Source organism: Pteropus vampyrus, unplaced genomic scaffold (genome assembly GCF_000151845.1).
Source record: "Pteropus vampyrus isolate Shadow unplaced genomic scaffold, Pvam_2.0 Scaffold124, whole genome shotgun sequence".
NCBI classification, from domain to species: domain Eukaryota; kingdom Metazoa; phylum Chordata; class Mammalia; order Chiroptera; family Pteropodidae; genus Pteropus; species Pteropus vampyrus.
The window spans coordinates 2,765,322-2,787,630 of record NW_011888905.1 but is presented as its reverse complement, the minus strand read 5'-3'; the positions used below and the strand labels follow the sequence as shown (position 1 = coordinate 2,787,630).

At 40.9% G+C, this 22,309-nt stretch overlaps 1 protein-coding gene across 2 annotated transcripts in view; it reads right to left on the bottom strand.

The window, feature by feature from the left end:
* GATAD2B (GATA zinc finger domain containing 2B) overlaps nucleotides 1-22,309 on the bottom strand; it is a 65,988-nt gene that overhangs the window by 15,535 nt on the left and 28,144 nt on the right. The window lies entirely within an intron of this gene.

Sequence of the window (22,309 nt, the reverse complement as noted above, 5' to 3'; positions counted from 1 at the left end):
ATGCTCGGAGTCAGATGCTTTGATTTTAGCTCTCATGCCAAATTTGTCTCCTGGAAAAGACTCTTATGAATAGGAAGTTCCTCAGGTCACATACACGGACCTTAAATTCGCCTATCTTATGAATGGAGAAACATGAGTAAGATGCATTAGACAAAACGTCTCTAACAGGAAGCCTCAGTTGTCTGGATACAGCAAGTATCAGAGGAGCCTGTTGTTAACTGCCCTCAATTCCATACAGACATAGATTCAATATCATAAGATACTTGGCTTTATTTAATGAAGAACTCAGGTGCTTAGGCTGATAACAGGTTAGTATTTTCTCTACTCATGCAGCAAAATTATTAAAGGCGCGCTAATTATCATTTGCCCTTCTTTGATTTTTTTTTTACACTAACGAAATCTAGATGCAGAATTTCTCCAGCACTTTCAGACCCAGGGCTGTTCCCTGGAAGGAAACAGCCAGGAGGCACTGCAAAGACAAAATTCTGAGTCATAGTAACGTAGGTCTGAACTGCTACTTACTTCTATAAGGCCAAACAGTCAATGTTACTTTATCTCCCTGTCTCAATTTCATCTGTAAAAGAGGGCACTTAGATGGTGCTAAACAAAATTTAATTTCTATACCCTTGGGCTATGACTTCCATACCTAAGATATGAGATAAGGCCCGCTAATTCAAACACTCAACTAGTAAGACAGAGGAGACTACCCATGTTAATTGGTGCTCCTGCAAAGAAAAATATGCAAGTGCTTGAGGCATCTTCCTGCAGTGCAGAGTAAAATAACAGCTATCCGATTCTTTACTGGTTATAATGAAGAAAAAGAGTAACCAACAAAAAAATTTCCAATAAAAAGAAACAGACCTTTTGGAAACCAGAGAAGTCAGAACCCAAATCTCTGAAATTTGGGGGTAATGTTTCTTAATTCCCTTTTTTAAAGGCCAGATTTATGGATATATAATTCACATATCATACAGTTCACCTAAAGTGTATAATTCAATGGTTTTTAGTATATTCACAGTTAAACATCATCACGATTGACATTTTAGAACATTTTCATCATCTCCTCCCTAAAAATCCCATGCTCATTAGCTGTTTTTCTCCCTCCCCCCACCCCATGCCTGTCCATCACAGATTTACTTCCTGTCTCTAAATCTGCTCATTCTGAACTTTTTATATAAGTGAAATCATATGTAGTCTTTTGTGACTGGCTTTTTTCACTTAGCATTATGTCTTTAAAGGTTCATTCATGTTGTGACATGTCATTACTTCTTATCTCTTTATGGATGAATGATATTCCACTGCGTGAATATCTATTTTGTTTTTCCATTTATCAACTGATGGACGTTTGTTTCCCCCCACCCCCCACTTTTTGCTATTATGAATAACGCTGCTGGGAATTTTGTGTACAAGGTTTTGAGCAGCATGTGTTTTCAATTCTCTTGGGCATATACCTAGAAGCAGAATTCCTGTCCTGACTGCTTTCCACAGTGGCTGCACCATTTTACGCTGCCACCAGCAGTGCCCAAGGGCTCCCATTTCTCTGTGTTCTCTTAGCTCTCTTTTTACAGTTTCAGATATAAGGCATATTACATATCATAGAAAAACATTCTTAAGTTACGGGTCTCTTGAAGATTTATTCTGACATGTGTTACTTCTGAAGTGGTTTACCTCTGAAAAGTACCCCCAGATGGAGTGACTGGAGAGCTGAATGTCACATAGAACACCAAAAGCCTAAGCCCCACTGCACAGTGACAGTGTCCTGGGCAACTTGATCAGCACCTTATGTTGAGAGCACAACTGAGAATACTGTGGGGAGGTGTGGAGGATGGGAAGAGTGTGTCATTCAACTAATTATGCACCTACATGCAAAAAAAAACTTCAGGAAAGTACACAGCAAGATATAGAAATGTAAATTAACACAGTTCAGTGTTCTAAGCTTTGAGATAAATTATATTCGCGAGCACTGAAAATCTATGACAAAAACTCAATAACCCAGAGCTATATGGAGTTTGGGATGCTATCATTATCTTGGCTTCGTGAACAGTTATACAAACAAGTGAAAGCAGTTCAAATAATCCCCCTTATTATACTACAAAGACGCAGATACCCTGAAAGTTTGGAGAAACCAGAACCAGACAGTTGAATGCCTAAGGTAAGTAATCTTTCCCAAGCGATGGCTTAACAACTCTGACCAAATTTTCCTTGCCCAGTTTTTTTTTTTTAATTGAGGTAACAGTGGTCTATGACATTCCATAACTCGTGTGTACAACGTCCGTATCCACTACAGCGCGCTCACCACCCCACGTCTCGTTTTCACCCGTCACCATGCCATGGCTCCCTTTACTCACTTCGCCCTCCCCCATCCCTCTGCTAGCCACCGGCCTGCTGTCTGTATCTAGGGGTTAGATTTTGTTTTGTCTGTTGTTTATCTTCTACACACGAGTGAGATCATAGGGTGTCTGTCTTTGTCTGCTTCCCTCAGCATTAACACCCTCGTGGTCCGTCCACCTGATGCGAACCCCTTGCCCACTCTGGGCCTTACAGACCTACCGGCCCCGACTGCACGCGCTCCTAGCTACGCCTGCCACAAAACCCAGGAGAACACGAATCCATCCTGGAAACGTCACGCCAAGTAGGCCAGACACAGAAGGACAGACATTTTACGGTTTCACTCACATGAGGTACCCAGAACAGGCAAATTCCCAGAAACCGAAAGTAGAGGTTGCCAGCAGCTGAAGTGGTGGGGAGCCTGTGCGGGGTATTATTTAATGGGAACAGAGTCCCTGGGATGAAGAAAAAGTTCTTAAAATAGACAGTGGTAATGGTTGTGTAACACTGTAAATGTACTTAAAGCTGCTGAACTATACACTTAAAACAGTAAATTTTACGTTACGTATATTTTGCCACAATAAAAAAATTTCTTAAAAATTCGATGTAAGAGAGCCTGATTAAAAATGGCACAATCTTTTTGAGATTATAGAAATGTTTTAAAACTGGGCTGTGGCGATAGCTAGCTGCACAACTCTATAAATTTACCGAAAAATAAAAAATAAAATCACTGAATCGTACACCTACATTATACTCCAATAAAGCTGTAAAATATTCAACGTAAACTTGTCACACATAAATTCCTCTCAAAAACAAAAAACAAAACAAAACTTCTGTAAAATGACTGGTGTTATGTTGCCTTTTAAGGCCTAACCAATCTTCTTTGTTTCTTCTGGGCTGCTAATAACAACTAATATTTCTTAGGTAGTTACTTAAAAGCCAAACATGCTACTAGCCACTTTGTCATGTATATTTATTTAAATTTCCTCAACAAGTTACTAAGAGGTAGTATCCCTACTTTACAGGTTGGGACAAGTGTCAAATCAAGAATCCCAAGACTGCAAAGTTTTAGACAGTGAATCTGGAATTCCAACACTGGTCTAGCTCACTTCAAAAATCTGATACAGTACGTCTCCCAGCACAAAGTTAGATTAGCTTAAGAAGTGGTGTTGTATATTCACGTGTTTACACATCCATCCATTCCCCCCACCACCACCCCAAATATTAAGTGTATATTATGTGCCACGTTCAGGGTTTGAGGTGTGAGGAATAAAGGTAAAAAAAGACTCAGTTACTGTCCTTTAACAATTTCATTCCGACAGGAGACAGGTGTGCATATAACTTAAATACACACTCGGATGTTCACATGAGCTAATTCTCCTGCTGTCCTATATCCTGCTTTTCTTCCTCATATTTCAGTGAAGAGAATTCAATTCATCCAGAGGCAAAAACTAGAAGCCTGGGAATCATCCTTGATTGTTCCTGACTCTTAAATCTAAGTTACCAAGTCCAATCAATTCTACTCTCTTCCTCTGAATGTGAAAGAGAAAATACGTAGCCCCAGCCCCGCTGTGACGAGGGAAGGCAGCTTACAGACACAGCAGGCCCTGGGTGGTGGAGCACTGAGATGCGAGCTAATTACAGATAACTACCCTAAAGCCAGGCTCTGGATCCCCCTGACGTAGGCCAGTACACTCCCTTAATGTCTTAGCCAGTGTGAGCTGGGTTTTCTGCTACCTAAACTGAGAACACCCTAACAGAAAACTGTTAGAAATGCCAACGTGAAATCAAGGTGAAGATATCCTTTAAACAGGTGCACGTGCGGCAAACACACAAAAGAGCCAGAGCTGGAGACAGATAAATACTTGAATAGGTAAAAGAGGTAACCGAAGGGAATGTATGGGGATGAGAGAAACTACCCAGAAAAAAAATGAAACACAGAAACAAAAGAGCCAAGGACAGATCCTTGGGCAATGCGTATATTTAAGGGCTGGCTGTTCAGAGAACCGGGGGATGAGGAGAGCATGACATGTCGACAGGTTACTTTCGAGAGTAGTTAACTGTGTCTGACAATTACAGCAGAAAGTGCCCAGCTTTAAATTTACTGCTGACTTGTAAAAACGAGAACGACCAGAAGGTAACACACGTGTTGGTCGGGTTTCAATCACTGCCAAAAACCAGTCTTTTCTGCAAACCAAAATCCGGGTCTGCAGGAAGGACTCAGAGGGTGCTGAGAGGGAAGAGAACGGAGGGAGAGAGACTGAGCAAAATGAATGAACATCTACCAAGTGCCGGCTACTTACCAGGCGATGTACAAGGTGCTCTGTATCTGTTCTCTCATTTAGCACATCGGAAGATTAACAGAAAAACTGAAATTGTCAGCAAAGTTAAAAAACCTCCAATTCTCAAAAATGATGAAATGTAAGCCTATAATAATTTACCATGACTTTAAAAGTTTAAAGTAGCAATAGTCTCAAAGATCATGGTACTTCATGAAGAGTTTTCAGTATTTATACTGAACAAGACGCAACAGTCCTTACAAAGCAAGACAGTATTTCTTAAACATAAAAAATACATTTTAAAGGAGTATTTTGGTTTCAAAATTCTAAGCGGCAATGAAAGCATTTTCTTTTAAAAAAAATTCTAAGAAAATTAATAAGCAAAAAAATATTTTCGTTTCTTGTTTCCATTATTTTTTCTTACTGATGATCTCTGTCCCTCTGACCCAGCCTCCAAACGGTTGCAATATACAGCTGAGAATTTCGCTGCTGAAGAAACTGCATGTGCTCTTTATGGTGAAATATTTTAGCATGGAGATAAGCACGGAGAATAATGAAAGTCAAATCTTAATATTCTGTCCCTATTGTATGTTTTAATGTGACTTTTTATTTTGGAATAATTACACATTCTTATGAAGTTTCAAGAAAAACACAGAAAGATCCCATGTACCTTTACCTAGCTTCCCCCGATGGCAACACCTTGCAAAACGAGCACGTGATGCCACGGCCGAGGCATCGACAGTGATGTAGCTGATCGTGTGGATTCGGTTCCACACAACTGCACCACATCTGCGGGTGCGCACACCCAGCACGGTGAAACTCCAGAACGCTTCCGTCGCCTCGAGGATCCCTCACGTCGCCCTTTTGTAGCTGTACCCACCCCTTCCCCACAGCCACCCAAGCACACCCCAAACTTCGGTGGTCACTGATCTGTTTTCCATATTTAAAATCTTCTCTTTTCAAAAACATACAATCGGAAGCGCGGATAGCGCGCGATGCTGGAACGCCCTTCCCGGGGCCCAGGCCAGGACGCCCCGCTCCACGGCCGGACGCGCCGCGTCTCCTCGCCTGCCGAGGGACGGCTGGTGGCGTCTAGTTTTTTGCTATAACAAATAAAGCTACTAGAAATATCCACATACAAGTTTCTGTAGGAACATAAGTTTTCGTTTATCTGGGATAAATGCCCAAGAGTACGACTGCCGCGTCACATGAAAAAGGAATGTTTATTTTTACGAGAAGCTGCCGGTCAGTTGTCCAGAGTGGTCGCACCACCGGATAGTTCTCCGGGCGATGTTTGAGAAATCCCGTTTCTTCCTATCCTCACTAGCATTTGTTGTTGTCGTCATTCTTTTTTATTTAAGCCATTCTGATAGATGTGTTGTGGTATTTCACTGTGGTTTTAATTTCCATTTCCCTAATGGCTAATGATGTTGAACATCTTTTTGTGTTTATTGCCATCTGCAAATCCTCTTTTGTGAAATTTCTGTTCGTGTCTTTTGCGCATTTCTTTTTTTTTTTACTCTTGAGTTTTGAGAGTTCTTTACATATTCTAGACCCTAGTCATTTGTCATATATGTGGCGGCTTCCTATTTTTAGTGAAATTAAACATTACAGATGCAGTTGAAACACCCTGTGTAAGTTCACCCCAGACTATTCTCTACCTTCTCTACTCCTTCCTTCCCAGAGAAAGGCATTATGACGACTGTGTTACGATTATGTTACGATTCTCATGAACTTTTTATAAATTTTATATATATCCAAAATAATATACGGTATAGTTTGTGTATTTTTGTATATTACACTTAAAAAAGTAGCTCTTACACATATCTCTTTTTATTTTGCTTTTCAATGTTTAATTTTTCAATGTTTAAAATTTATCCAAATAAACGCAGGAAGCTCTAGTTCATTTGTTTTAACTGGTATGTAGAACTCCACAGCAAAAACACACAATTTAATAATCCATTCTCCGTTTCAATGTTTAGGCAATTTGTAGATGTTAAAACCAAAGCTACGAGCTCCACTTCCAGCCAAGATGATGTAACATGATGTACCCTCTCGCCTGAAGTAACAACAAAAGAACCCCAGACAAAATACATGAAACAAGGGTCTCAAGACAGTAGACATTAGGGAACGAAGGACAGTGATCCCAGAGGAACAAGAGACAAACGAAGAGAGCTCTACGACTGCCCCGTTAATCGCCTTGAGAGTTTCTGGGACACTGTGTGGGGAGGAGAAGATGCGGTGGACCCAGGCAGACTCCTGAGCTGGAGAGATGGAGGTGAGGTCGCTGTGAGACCGAGGCGGCTAGGGTCCAGAAAGGACAGAGTGCCGCAGACGAGAGCGTGCGGAGAGATGGCTATAATGAGACAGACAGATAAGAAGTGTGGAAGAGCACGCGGAAAGACTGGAAGCCTCATAAACTGCTAATGAGAATGGAAAATGGAAAAGAGCTTGGCAGTCCCTCACAAAGTGAAACAGAGTCACCCTACGACCCAGCGATTCCATTGCTAGATATATACCCAAGAGAACTGAAAACATTATCTCTACACAAAAATTTGTACATGAGTGTTCATAGCAGCACTATTCATAATATCCAAAAGGTGGAAATACCCAAATGTCCCCAACTGATGAACAGATAAACAAACGTGGCACTTCCACACAATGGTATATAGCAATAAAAAGTAATGAAGTACTGACATGTGTTATAACATAGATGAAACTTGAAAACACTGTGCTAAGTGAACAAGTCAGCCATAAAAAGCATATACTGTACGGGTCCATTTACATGAAAAGTCCAGAAAAGGCCTGGAATAGAATGGAAACAGAAAGTAGGTTAGTGGTTGCCTAGAACTGAACAGGGGGTAAAATGGGGAATGACGACTAATGGGTAGGGGGTTTCTCTCTGGGGAGATGAAAGCACTCTCATCTTAGACTGTGGTGACAGCTGCACACCTGCGAGCACACGCAGACCAGAGAACTGTGTACTTCGAGTGGGTGAATTTTTCTGTGTGCAAAATATATCTCGATACAGATGCTAAAAAGAATACAATGGAAGATCGATATTATAGAAAAAAAGATTAGTGAACTAGAAGACAGAAGACATACCAACAAAAATTATCTAAAATCAAAGATGAAAAAGGCAACAACCAATAAGAGCACCAGGGGACCAGGGAACAAATTGAAGCAGCCTAATGTACAGATAACTGAAGCATCTCAAAAAAGAGGGGGAGAGCAGGTAGAAAAAATATATGAAAAATGGCCAAAATGAATAAACCATGAGAACTATAAACCTATAAATCCAAGAAGCTTAAGAAACAAAGCACGAGAAACAAAGAAAACTATACCAAGACATGTCATAATGAAATTGCTTGAACTACAAAGTCTTAAAAGCTGCTGGGGCACGCAAGCGACGTGTTATGTGAAGATGAGAATAACACATCATATTTTCTGTTGGAAACAGTGCAAAAGAGAAGACGGCAACATCTTTCAAATACCAAAAAAGAAAACCTGACTACCTACAATACCATACTTGTCAAAATATATCTTTTAAAAACAAAGGTGAAATAAGGACCTTTTCAGTCATTTTAACTTCCTTTACCAATCTTCTTTACAATATTTATATCTTAAAAGTTCCTCCAATTATGGCCGCAAAGTTTATTTTGTCTGTCATTAATATGGAAACATCAAATTTCTGGTTATTTGCCTGGAACATTTTTCCATTCTTAACTTTTAAACTTCTGTGTCTTTTTGACAGCATCAACCCAAATTTGTTTTTCCATTAAGTCTGATAATCTGTTTCTTCAGCTGGCTAGTTTAGTTCATTTACATTTATTATGATGATTACTAATATATTGGTTTTATTTATATCATCTTCTGTTCATTCTACTATCTTACTTGTTCTGTACTTTCTCAGTCTGACTTATTTCACTTAGCATAATGCCCTCAAGGTCCATCCATGTTGCCACAAATGGCAAGATTTCCTTCTTTTCTTTACGGTGCGCGTGTGCGTGCGTGTGTGCGTGCGTGCGTGTGTGTGTGTGTGTCTATTTTCTTCACTCATTCATCCATCAATGGACACTTAGGTTGCTTGCATGTCTCGGCTATTTTAAACAATGTAGTAATAAACTTGGGAGTACATGTATCTTTGAGTTAGTATTTTCATTTTCTTCAGATAAATACCCAGAAGAGGAAATACTGGATCATATGGTAGTTCTATCTTCAATCTTTTGAGGATCCCCCATACTGTTTTCCACAGTGGCTGCACCACTTTACATTCCAACCGACAGTACGCAAGTGTTCCCTTCTGTCCACATCCTTGCCAACACTTATTTCTTGTCTTTTTGATAACAGCCATTCTAACAGGTGTGAGGTGGTATCCCGTCATGGTTTTGATTCACAGGTCCCTGATGACTAGCGGTGTTGAGCACCTTTTCACATGCCTGTCGGACACCTGTACGTCTTCATGACCATTTGTTCTTACACTCCTGCACGAGCTTCTTCTCATCTTCCTAACTGTAGGTGTGCCCTTGGGCTCAATCTTGTACCTTTTCTTCACCTGCACTAACTCCCTACATAATCTCACCTATTCCTATGGCTTTATTTAGCATCTTAATGCTAATCCCCAAATTTATGTTCCCAGCCCTCATCTCCTTATATTCTCTCTCTATATTCAGCTGCCTAACTGATACCTCCATCTGAGTGTCTAACAGGCATTTAATGAACTTACGTCCAAAGCCGAATTCTTGAACACCTCGGATAAAAACCTTCTCCTCCCGTAGTGTCCCCCACCTCAGTAAATGACACTGCCATTCAACCAGCTGCTCAGAACCAAACACTCTGGAGTCCTTCCTGGTTCCTCTTCCTCACGCCAGACACGCATTCCATCTGTGAATTCTGTCAGCGCTCCCTTCCAAATGTATGTTAAATCTGAGCCCTCATCACGGCTCTCAGGTGATCAGCCCAGTCCCAGCTGTCATCATCTCCCGCCCAGACTCGTGCGATTCTTTCTCACTTTGTTTCTACTCTTGCCCCCTCCTCCTTCAGTCTCTGGAGACTGAAGCCAGAGTGATCGTTCTAAAATTTAAGTGAGATCATATCGACGCCTTTGCTCAAAACGCTTTCATGGCATCTGTGGTGGTTTACAAAGACTGTCTCCCCAGATTCTCTGAAACCCCTCAATCAGGAGCAGGAGGTAACTGTGCCACCATCCCTGGAAGCTGGGCGGCTCCGTGACCGCTCCCAGTAGTGGAGAACAGCGGAAGTGGTGCTGGGTGACTTCTGCCTCTGGATCCTAAAACTCAATGTAACTTCTGCCCTGTCCACTGAACACTGAAGTCTGGAGCCCTGAACTGCTTTCTGAGAAGTGCAGCTGTCCTGAGGCCACCATGCTGTGAAGAAGCAAAGCCTCGGGGAGAGGTCACCTGTGGACACTTCAGACGCTGGCCTACTCTTTACCACAGCCCAGGCACCTCAGACATGTCAGTGAACGAGCCCTGAGCTGACTCCAGCCCCCCGTGAACACATCTTCCCAGCTCCTGCATCTTCTTAACTGCACCCCCAGACACGGTGAAGCAGAAAGCCGTCATCACTGTGCCCAATTTAAAATACTTCCTCACTGACAGAACCCAAGAGCATAATAAAATAGCTGCTTTAAATCACTGAACTTGGGGGTCATCTGTTACAGCAGAATAGCGTTCCAAGTCTCCACCACAGTCCACAAGGCCCTACATAATCTGGCCCATGGCAGGGTGACTTTCCGCCTCCCGTCACCCTCCCACCGCACTTTCCAGTCACTTCAGCCTCCTTGTTCTCCCAGGAGCCACAGGGCTGGCTGGCTCGCCTCCTTCAGATCTCACAGAGCCTTTCCCTACTGTGTCTGTTAAGGGAAAACAAACATCGCACCTCCCATTACTACTCTCAGCCCCTTTCAATGCTTTCACAGTCTCCTTCACGGTAAATACGACCTACCACCTGGCATCGTCCACCTCTTTAGATATGTTTGGTTCTTTTTTCAAATCTGTCTCCCTCGAAGTATTTTTTCTTATCTTTTCAAATCTTTTTATTTAATAGTTTAAATATATTTATTTTATGGACTATAGTAAATTGATCTATTATTTGAAGTCCTCAGCTCCTGCTGTTTGTTATATCTGTGACTATTGTTCATGGCAGATGAATTGTTTTCTTGGGCTTTTTGTCACTTTTTAATTTGAGCCTTGTCTTCATTGGGACTTTATCTGTAAGAATCCCGTATGGCTTGGATTGTGGACTTGTTCCTCCAAAGTAGTTTTTCATATGCTTCTGCCAGTTACCCCAAGGGTATAAAGGGTTCTGAACAATTTTTTATGTTTATTTCTTAGCTCGGGGGATTACAGATGAAAATAATTTAAATCCATAGGGGAGTAGGCCCATACTTAAATTTTCGGGGGATAGTCTCACCCACCCCTAGTCAGAGTCTAGGCTGAGACACAGAAGTTCCCTTGTCTCCTTGAACTGGGGGATGGAATTTTTATGGTCACCTCTCCTCCCTGAGCACGAGCCTTTAAGGCTCCTGGCTCTCAACAGGGAGTCTCATCTCTAACTCTGCTCCACACAGGCCGAACGCTTTGTATCTGGGCCCCTCGTGAGCATGAAAATCAGGCCTTTTGGTTACGAAGACGAGAAAAGCCCCAGAACTGCCACAGCAGTAATGTCACACGCGCTGCTCGTATTCAGTTCCCCTTTCATTTGTGGTCCCTGAGGGTTTCCCTTACTTCTTTCAGGCTCTGGTATGCATTTTGAAGAGGAAACTTTTTTCAAAGTTTATTATATTTTATCTAGCATTACTAGGTGTTTTTTAATGGAACTGCAAATGGCTTTAAGGTTATATGGTCTGCCACACTCCAGAGTCAAAAATGAAGGCCTGGAAGTTTTAAAATTTTCTTAGTAACTAGTTCAATATATTTTCAGAGCAGACAGGTCTCCCAGTTTCAAAGAAACAAAATAACTCCACAGACTACCAACTGCAAAAAGGAAAAAAGACCTTAACAATGGCAAGATCTTGCTGTCACCTTAACCCAGGAATTAAACTTGGCAGTGCAAACAGTGAGACAATTGGATATTGTGTGCCTCCTGATGTGATGCAGTATGAAGTACACAGGATCTCCTATAAAGTGTTTTTGCCAAAACAGAACCTTTACACCAAAGTCCAGTTTACAGAAAATACAGAAAATCAGAGAACAAGCTAAATAATACCATATGGAAACAATCTGACAAGTTTACAATGCAGAACATGATGCAAAATCAACATGAGCCCGGTCTCCTCAAATGTTGATACAAAAAAGGGGGAAGGGAATGTAGACCGTTCTAGATTACGAGACGCAGACATACCAAATGCAACGTATAATATTTGACTGGATCTTGGTTTAAAAAGAAAAGCTACAAAAGATACTACTGAGAACAACTGGGGAAATTTCAAATGGACTGGGTGTGTTAGATATTAGGGAACTGGTGTTAATTTTCTCGGGTGTGATAATGGTATTGTGGTTGAATGAAAAATTGTCCTTATTTTTTGCAGAAGCAACTGTATTAGTTTTCTATGGCTGTTTTAACAAATCACTGCAAACTTGGTGGCTTAAACAACACAAATTTACTATCCTACAATCTGGAAGTCAGAAGTCTGTCAGGGTCTCGCTGGGCTAAATTCAGGGTATCGGCAGGACTTCTACATTCCTTCTGGAGTTTTCAGAGGAGTGTCCATTTTTTTTTGCCTTTTCCAGCTAAGGACTGGCTGCTTTCCTTGGCTCCTAGCCATTTCTCCATCTTCAAAGCAAAGTTACCAATGTTGGACCCACGTTGCCTCACGCTGCCACCTGACTCTCCTCAGCTTTTTTCTACTTTAAGGGCCCCTGTAATTACACTGGGCCCACCTGGATAATCCAGAAAAATATCCACGTTTCAAGGTCAGCTGATCAGCAGCCTTAATTGCATCTGCCATCTTAATACCCCTTTGCCATGAAACCAACATATTCACAGGTTCTGGGAATTAGGATGTGGACATCTTGGGGGAAGGGGCACTATTTTGCCTAACATGGGAATCTCACATATTTAGAGGTAAAATATAAACTTACTTTAAAATGGTTCAGAAAAATCTATGTTACATATAAATGAAGCACATATGGCAAAACACTCATTGTTGACTCAAGATGGTAGTAATATAGCTGTTAATCATACTATTCTTTATATTTTTCTATAATCATTTTCAATTTTTTTTAAAAATTGAAAAGTTTTAGATTGTTTTAATTAAAAAAATAAGCCAGACAGACACCGGAGAGCAGTATGGCAGAAGAATACAGGTAGTGCATGGCACTCAGCTGGGCTGCAATATCGAGGTGAAGTGCAGGCAGACCTCTTGATACTATCTATGGGTAGGCTACCTGCTGAGCCTGTGAGGGATTAAGGTGCTCTTTACATGCAAATGACAGGGTCCCAACTGAAGAGCGGGCTCATTCTCTATGTTAGTTGTCACAGTCCTACTAATTGCCTTAAGGAAAAAACAACACATCAGATAAGAAATCTGGACCCTTTATGTCTCGCTTTTATATTTAAAAAGGAATAAATAGTATGCTTTACAATTCTTTATAAAGAACTAAAAAAATATGTAGCTCTGACTTGCCTTTGTTAGTGTCTTCATAGAAACGAGATTCCCTTTCCTACCGCAGGCACCAATAAGACTAGTTGCACCTGATAAAATTTTCATGTTGATAAAATATGTAATGATTAGTCACCAAATTTACTCTGTTCATCTATTCAAATCAGAAAGTGGAGTGGTAAAAAGAAAGAAGAGATACAGGGAGAATTCAGAGGACAGAAATCTATGGGGTTCAGAACGGGATAGTCTGGTAAATATATATATATTTTTTTTTTTTTTTTGACATTTACAAAAGGAAGTGCTGAAACCATCACCCACTCTTATATTTGAAGAAGAGGCAATTCCTGGTTTGCTTTCTGCCACTGGGAGACATCGATCAGCCAGAGGTCTAAGATCTGTTCACTCTCACGTAATATTTTAAATAAATCCAAATCTGACAATCCAATAACACAGAAAGAAGGTTGGCGGAAATAAGAACCTCCATTTAAATGAAGGGGTCAAGTGAAGATTCTCTTGAAATAATTTGGTTTTGAAGCATCTAGTATGTACATAGTAATTTGAGAATGAATTCGAGGATCATATAGTAACTGAGAAATCTAGAGACGTGTTTACCTTCAAATAAAGAAGAAGGACCTAGTAATGAGCATGTTAAAACATGGAGGACCTGAGAATATAATCTAGGTCCCAGTTTTTATTCCTTCACCCTTTCTACAAGATTCTTCTTGCTTCTGCCTCGTGAGTTACAAGATTGTGAGAGGCATCCTTTCCTCTATCAATCTTACTCCTTCTTTCGTATTCCATATTTACAATAGATGCCATCATTCCCTTTGATCAAGTTAGAAAACCTGAAGCCATGTGAGATACTTCTGTCTACTTCACTCATTCAACAAATAACTTTTCATAGATTCTAACATACATATTTTCCTTGATTTTTAACCTCTGATATCAGGGTATGTCCTATAATCAACAGCATCTAACAACTGACAGCATCTTTTCTTTCTCATTCGTCCATAAAATAGTTCTTATTCGTTCCTAAAATCAATGGCATGCATCTTATATTCCCTGAAATGCAATATTTATGAAATGCCAGCATCATTCTAGGCTCTGAGGATACAATACTGAAGTCTCTATACTCATGGACTTAACATCCTAGTGGGGAAAAGAAAGAATACGTCAATAATACGAGCATGTAAAGTAGTGATAAGCACCTTGGGAAAAAACTAAGCGTAAAAAGGGGATAGTGTGTTAGATGTGGAAAAAGCCTATTCTTAAAAGCACAGGTGAGAAAGTCCTGTCTAAAGAGACAACATTGGAGATAAGTGAGGAAGTGAGCTATGCACGTCTCTGGGAGGGAACTTAACAGGTAGAGGCAACAAGAATGCTACTGGGCATGCGCTTAGCATGTGCAAGAAACAGTAAAAGGTGATGATGAAGCGCCACATCTAAGAGGGAGAGCAGCAGGAGATGAGGCAAGACAGAGAGTCCGGGGCCAAGTCATGTCTGGTCTTGCATCACAAGCATCAGTTAGGATATACCTTGAAAGAAAGGCCGTTAGAAATGCTGATGTACCGCGTGTGAAATAGGAAAAGAGGAGTCAAGGACGACCCCAAGGCTGTTAACTCTACAGCTGAGTGAATGATGATGCCTTTTATGAAACTAGTGAATTTGGCAGGTTTGGAGTAAAAATGAAAAGGAGAGTTTTAACATGTTAAATCTGAAATGCCTAGAAGATACAAATCTAGAGTTAAGAAGAGATGTTTGGGATGAAGATACAAGTTCAGGCCCCATAAACATATACAGACAAAAGTTGAAGTCATCTTTCATGACAAAAATACTTTAAGGAGTGAGTGTAAACAGAGAAGAGGTCTGAGGACCGAGCTTTGGGGATACAGCAACACTGACAAATTGAAGAGAACCACCAAAGAAGACTGAGGAGTGGTCCGTGAGGCAGGAAGAAAACGAGGTCCGAGCAGTGTACTGGGAGCCCAGTGCCCTTTCTTCCACAATCTAAATATCTCTCAGTATCTCTAAAGATGCAAATACCTCCGGAGTCTCTCCATTCTTTCCAACTTTCCTGCCGCTCCTCAGTTCAGGATGTCGTCTTTTCTCTCCTAATCCACAGCAAATACTTTAAGTGATCTTGAGGTCTCAGTATACAAGGTCCATCCCACCCCACTGCCCCCATTCATCTTCCATAGAGCCCATAAAGTGATCTTCAAAAAAAATCCAATTGTACCAACCCACCGTTAAAAATACCGAAGCAGCCCCATTACCTCCAACAGCACACAGGTCCTGACCTCATCTGGTTATTTACTTCTGCAACCTGAACTTCGGCTCCTCCTGCCCCTAAGTATTTCCTGTGCTAGGTGCACCAACATATTCATGCATCCAAGTTTTTCTATGTGCTATTTCCTTTACCTAGTAAACCTTCCAACTCTTATCTTAAGATTATATATATAAAGGCATTTCTTTTATGAGTAGGGTGACAAGTATCCAAGTCTGCATGAGACAGTCCCAGTTTATGCCTGCTGTCCCCTCATGATGATTGAGTGTCCTTTTCGCCGCTAACAGTGTCATCGTGTCAGGAGTAAATCAGATGGTCACCTTATCTGTGAAACCTCTTCCATTCCCCTAAGCAGTTTTCCCTCCACTGTATTCTCAAAACATTTGAACATATTAGTACCTGTCTCATTACTGAATTCCTTGTCTATTTCCCTTAAAAAACTGCGAGTTCCCAGAGGTCAGGAACCACATGTATTATTCATTTTCTTATCTCATGCACCTAACCTGTACACAACAGGCACTCAAATTTTTTTCTGTTGACTATACTGGCTTCCAGGATCTCTATCTCCTGCAAACATTCTGAGGAGCTGGGCAGAAAGGGCGTGGAGTGCGGCAACACGTCTGAGACAGGGAACCCCCTGGCAGAAGGGGTGATCTGCTTCCAGCATTAACAGAAAAGGACCATACACAGTGAGTACCAGACACTTTGACTCAAAGGAGTGCCTGCCTCCAAAATGCTTCCAATCTATTAGAGAAATACGTTACCAGCCTTCAAAGTGCATTTAGAAACTTTTAATTTCACAGGGTAATTTTATGCCTGTTGAATATAACAATAAAAAATACTGGACTTGTAGTCTGTAACTTTTTTAATCCCCCTTTTCTAGTAATTCATTTTACTGTATTTACAAAAGCATTGATCCATACTATATTAGAAAACAAAACAAAAAATTGGTCCTTCACCACAGAAGGTCTGGATATGGATTGCTATACAGAAGACAAAGTAGACCAATGTGTGACTCATGGATGGAACCTAATAAATTTGGTTTCGTCATTTTTCTTTTACTTTAAATCGGTGTTTCTCTAAGTATCATTTTAGGCCACCTACATCGGAATTACTTCAGCTATGTATTTTAATGCATCTTCCCAGGCCCATTTCAAAGTAATCAACTGGAATTTCTCAGGGTGGGGCCAAGGAACGTGAATTTTCATCATGCTTTGCTAGTGATTATTAGCCACTCTATAGTTCAAGAATGACCGTCCTAAACTTTCACAACAGAAACTATGGAGTATATAATTAAATAAAGGAATAGGAGTTAGCCACAGTTTTCCAACTTCCCTCGTAATTTATAAAACTACCGTTTTTCTTTGTGCGAAGTAGAATAAATGTAGGCTTTCCTTTGGAACACTTAAAAAATAATACAGTTGACCCTTGAACAACATAGGTTCGAACTGCATGGGTCCACTTATATGCGGAGTTTTTCAATAAACACACAGTTGGCCCAAGGGACGGCTTAGGTTTTTGGGGAATCAAGTTATTCTTGGGAAAATGGGCTGAAGGGTTAAAGCGGTACAAATTAGTAGTTGACAGATGGTCGTGGGGATGGGGAGCACGGCATAGGGAATGCAGACAGCATTAATGTTATGGCTAGGGAGAGGGCCAGAGGAGAGAAAGAGCCATCGGGGGGATCGTTTTATAAACTATATAAATGTCTAACCAATGTACTATATACTTGAAACTAGTAATAAAAATTTTAAAAATAAGGCGAAAAATGTCAATATAACGACTTGAATTGACAAAAAAAGTTATTCTTGGATTTTCGATTGCGCAGGTGAGGGGTGGGGGCGCTAATTCAAGGGTCAACTTACGTATAGAAAGAAAACAAAAAATCCTTTTTCACGTTTTATATACCAGGGCACTAATCAATGGGCAGGAGGAGAGGAGAGTTTTGAACGGCTGCGATCTTCCACGCTGCTCTGAAAATCATCCTTTCCCAGGTCCATTTCATACAGACAGACCCCGGAGAGCCTCTTCTCAGATAAACCATTTTTCAAGGGGTACGTGTATTACCCAAATCTGATAACCGCTGGGGGGAAGCGCACTTCAACAGAAGAAAAATAACAAGGCGTGTGCTGGGGGCAAAGGAGCTGGGGAAAGAGGAGAAAGGAGGGTAACATCTGAGTGGTGGCTAAAGACCAAAACTGCGCGTCAGGAACCATGGAAATAGTTCGCTCAATTCTCAGAGCATTCCTATGAAGTCCATGTCATCCCCGATCTATGAATGAAGTAACTGACACTCGAACAGACTAATAAACCTACCCAAGGTGACACAGGGAAAAGGAGTCAAGATGAAACCCTAGGCCTGATCCCAGTGTCGAGAACACGCCCCTTCCTCCACACCAAGGATGGTGAGCGGGTTTCTACTTCATGCCAACTTCATTTTATGGACGCAGTCACCTGTTCCATTCTGTTGCACCAGTCAAGACTTTCCTTTGGGCACTGTCTGCCATAGGCACGACACATGAAAACAGCAGAACACGCATAGCCCGAGTATTTCCCACATCCATGTTCTCATGATCAGACGTACGAAGCCACAGGTATTTGAATTTAGTGGCCTGTGAGGGTAACCACATTTTTGTACATTTTGAGGAAACAAGAGCTGGGAGGTGGTCATGACAGGGAAATGGCAGTGACCTACGAGCCTTTGGAAAATCTCACAAAAGTCTTTGTTCTCACAAAAATGTCTCCACGTATCCCCCAACAATATTCATAGCTCTGCACAGTACTGAATTAGTCATAACAGAGAAGGGATAAGTATAAGGGATAGGTTATAAGTAGCAGCCTAGCTAGTTATTTATTCCACAAAGAGTAAGCCTAATAAAGTTTCTCTAATGCCAATTCATGTACTTTAAAGGAACAAACATGATCATACGAATAAATTCTATCTCAACAGTGCTTCAGAGATTAGTGGGCTCGTGCCCTCTACTTGCAGTTGGATGGCTGAATGCGTGGCCATTTGTCTCCCACCGAACTGGAAGTAAATTGTACTTCCAGGTCCTAGCAAAGATCACAGGGCAATGGTCCTGTTCTACGCATCTCCATCCGCCCCTTAATGCAAACCCCACGGCTCAGCTCCTTCCAAGCTACCCAAGGCTTCCTACTGCCCATCACTGCCAGCAAGTGACTGCACTTTCCAAGGATGCAACCTCTCTAGTTCGGTTCCCTAAAGAAACACACTCACACTCACACTCACTCTCTCTCTCTCTCTTCCCCTCTCTCTCTCTCTCACACACACACACACACCCCCAAACTGTCAAACAAATTCCTCAAATGGGGTTAAAGCCCCTAAGGGAAAACAAAATGGCTACACAACGGGTTTTATCCTAGGGGCTACAAAGAGTGAAATTATCTCTGAATGTACCATTTTACTGGATCATCTTAGAGGCTGCTTCCACACCAACCTAGAGGTAGCAATCTCTGGAATTCAGCATTTTGTGGAACAGAAAATGGTGTGAATAAGGGCTTGAGAAGAATATGCACCTACGTGGCTATCTAAGCTCTAGTAACCATTTCTCATTAAGAGGCTATTTAGAGAACGTGGAACCAAGAGAGACCACTCCGATCTCTATGGGATAGAAACACGCAAGGCATCTCAGACCCTAAAGTAAGTGCTTATGATACTACAATATATATGGCAAGATTACCAATCAGAGGTTAGAAACCAATCTGGCAAATCAGAGAAAGTAGCCTGACACAACTACAGGAGACACGGGCAGAGTATCACTGAAGTCGCTGTAAAGAAGGGTCCAAAACAAAGCATGATTCACTTTTATGAACTCCCCGCTGAACCGAGATTTACTTCTCCAAATTAAAGCTGTAAAAATTACTAATGACGCTGAATTAGAATTTGTCTTAAGCCCTTCTTAGGCAGGATGCCATTAGTTCTACTTAAACTGATCTCCTACACTGAAAACAACAGCACATTAACCCTTTTACCTAAACCCTACTTTATTTTTCTGACATGGTATGCATCTGCTTATTGCCTGTCTCCTTCCCCCATTACATTTTAAACTCTATGGAAAGACTTGTCTACTTTGTTCACTAACATATCCACAGTACTCAAGTAAGTTCCCAGCAGTTTAAAAAATCACTCGATAACTATTTGTAAAATAAATAACTGGATTCTTCATCTGCATGCTGTTTTACTAGAGGCATAAGACTGAACAAATGCTACAGAATTCTAATTTCAAGGGCAGAACTGGTTCATTTCCTCTATTTAGGATCATTCAGCCTTCTTACTAGATGGAGATTTCCGATGGTTATTTTGTATGTAAACATCTTTTCATTTCTAAAGTAAGAAGCCTCAGCCCCTGTACAATACCCCTACCCTACTGCAGGCAGTTGGCTAAGTTTTGGCTTCCTGAATTTTTCATTTGGGTTCGTGGTCCGAGGAGGTGAGAGGATATACATACACTGCTGCCACCTCCTAGGGTCACATTAGGGAAAGTTATGGATCAGATACACATATGAGGGTAATAAACGCCAGGGTACCAACAGCCCCTAAAACGGTTTTGTGACTATGATTTAAAGTGGGAAAACAACAGAGCATCGCCAGCAGAGAAGAGCCTCAAGACCCTTACGACAGGAGACAACGGCTTCTTAGCTGGCTCCTTGTTGCTTCAGCTTACCACATAAATCCAACAAGCCTTCTTGCAACATGTTATAATACCTTCCATTACTTACGGCCTGGCCTCCTCTACTCTGCCCTCCTGACCCAGGCATTCTGTCCCTAGCCTCCAAATTACGGTCTACTTCTCTATTTGCACATACCACCCTCCGAGACCTTCCCTTGCCACATTTCTAAGTAAATTCCTGCTTGTTATCTGATAAAACATACTCTCTAGTTCATTCTACCCAAGACCTTATTCTTCCAGTGTCTCGAGATGGCTGCTCACTGCTCATCAAAACTCAGCCTCTCGCTCCGTGGTAGCACAGGCACTGGCTATCCAGCGACTCAGCTGCACCACATTTCCTAGCCTCTCTTGCTGACTGTTAGGGTAAGTTCTTGCCAATGAAATAAACTCTCAAGCTCCATCCCCCAGACCTATGAATCAAAATTTCTGGGGACAGGGACTGTATTTTAACGAGCTCTGCAGGGGACTCTGACACACACTAAAGTGTCAGAACCGATGACCTAGTGAAAGAACCTGAGTCTCTGAATCACCACATGGTACAAGAACTACTCACCCTGGGCAATTACATGAAAAAAATACTTTCTATCTTGTCTGGGCCACTGCATTTTTGAATTTTTGTCATAACTGTTAGGAACACTCTCTTGGTTCTCAAAACTTTTTGGTCTCGGAATCGCTTAAGAGGATACTCCTAAAAATCAAGAACTCCAAAGAGATTTTGCTATCAATAGTCAGCATATATGAAATTAAAACGAAACATTTTTAATATTAATTCATTTTTAAAAAACAAGCCCACATTCCATGTTAACATAAATAACATATCCTTTATTAAAAAAAATAATAATAACTATTTTCCAAAAAGAACAATTTAGTGAAAAGAGTGGCTTTATTTTACATTTTTGCAAATCTTGTTAATGTCTGGCTTAATAAAAGACAGCTGGATTCTCATAGCTGCTTCTGCATTCAATCTGCTGCAATATGTTGTTTTAGTTGAAGTATATGGGAAAAAATCTGGTCTGACACTGATATGTACTTTAGTTAGAAAGAAAAGAGTACTTTTTTAAAACTTAAGATTTAAAGTCTTTAATGAACTCATTATTTTAAAATAACGTTTCCAAGTTTGAAATAATTTTAAACTTACAGAAAAGTTGCAAAAAATTATTCAGAAAAGTCCCATATACTCTTCATCCTGCTCCCGCTAATGTTAACATCTTATACAACCACAGTACGATTACTGAAACCAGGAAACAAACAGCAATGACACAATGCTATTGACCTCGACAAGCCTCATTCAAATTTTACCAGTTTTCCTACTGATATCCTTTTCGGATCCGGGATACAATCCACAATCCCACACTGAATTTGGCTGACATGTCTCCCTGCTCTCCTCCAATCTGTGAGCTTCTTAGTCTTTCTTCATTTTCACATTTTTGAAGAGTACTAGCCAGTTCTTTTAAAACGCCCCTCAATTTGGGTTTGCCTGATGTGTTTTCATGATTAGAGTGAGGTTACGTTTTTGTCAAGAGTATCACAAAAGCGATGTTGTGCCTTTCTCAGCGCATCATATCAGGAAGAACGTGATGTCGATATGTTGCACTGTGGTTAATGCTAACTTTAATCACTTGACTGAGGTGCTGTCTGCCAGGTTTCTCCACCAAGAAGTTATCATGGGAAGGTACTTTGAGGTTACGCAAAATCCCATTTTGCTCAAACTTCCACTCACTTATTTTAGCATCCATGGACAATTCCTGCCTGCGGCGATTATTACTGTAGTATTTGCCTAATGTTTTCATCACTCAGTCTATATTTATTAATTTGTATTTTACTGTAATAATCGGCTCTCTCCTCTCCCATCTGTTTATTCAAATATTTTTATAGCAGTATGGACTTGTGAATATATTTATTTTATCCCATGGATTATAATCCAGTACTTACATCACTAATTTTGTTCTTCAAATTGTCCCAGGTCTAGTCATTGGGAGCTCCTTCAAGCTGGCTCCCCATCATTTTTTTTTTTTTTTAGCATTTCATTACTTTCTGGAACCACACGATGTTTCAGGTTCACGTGATTTTTCTTTTCTGCCCCAGTCATTTTTCCAAAGAG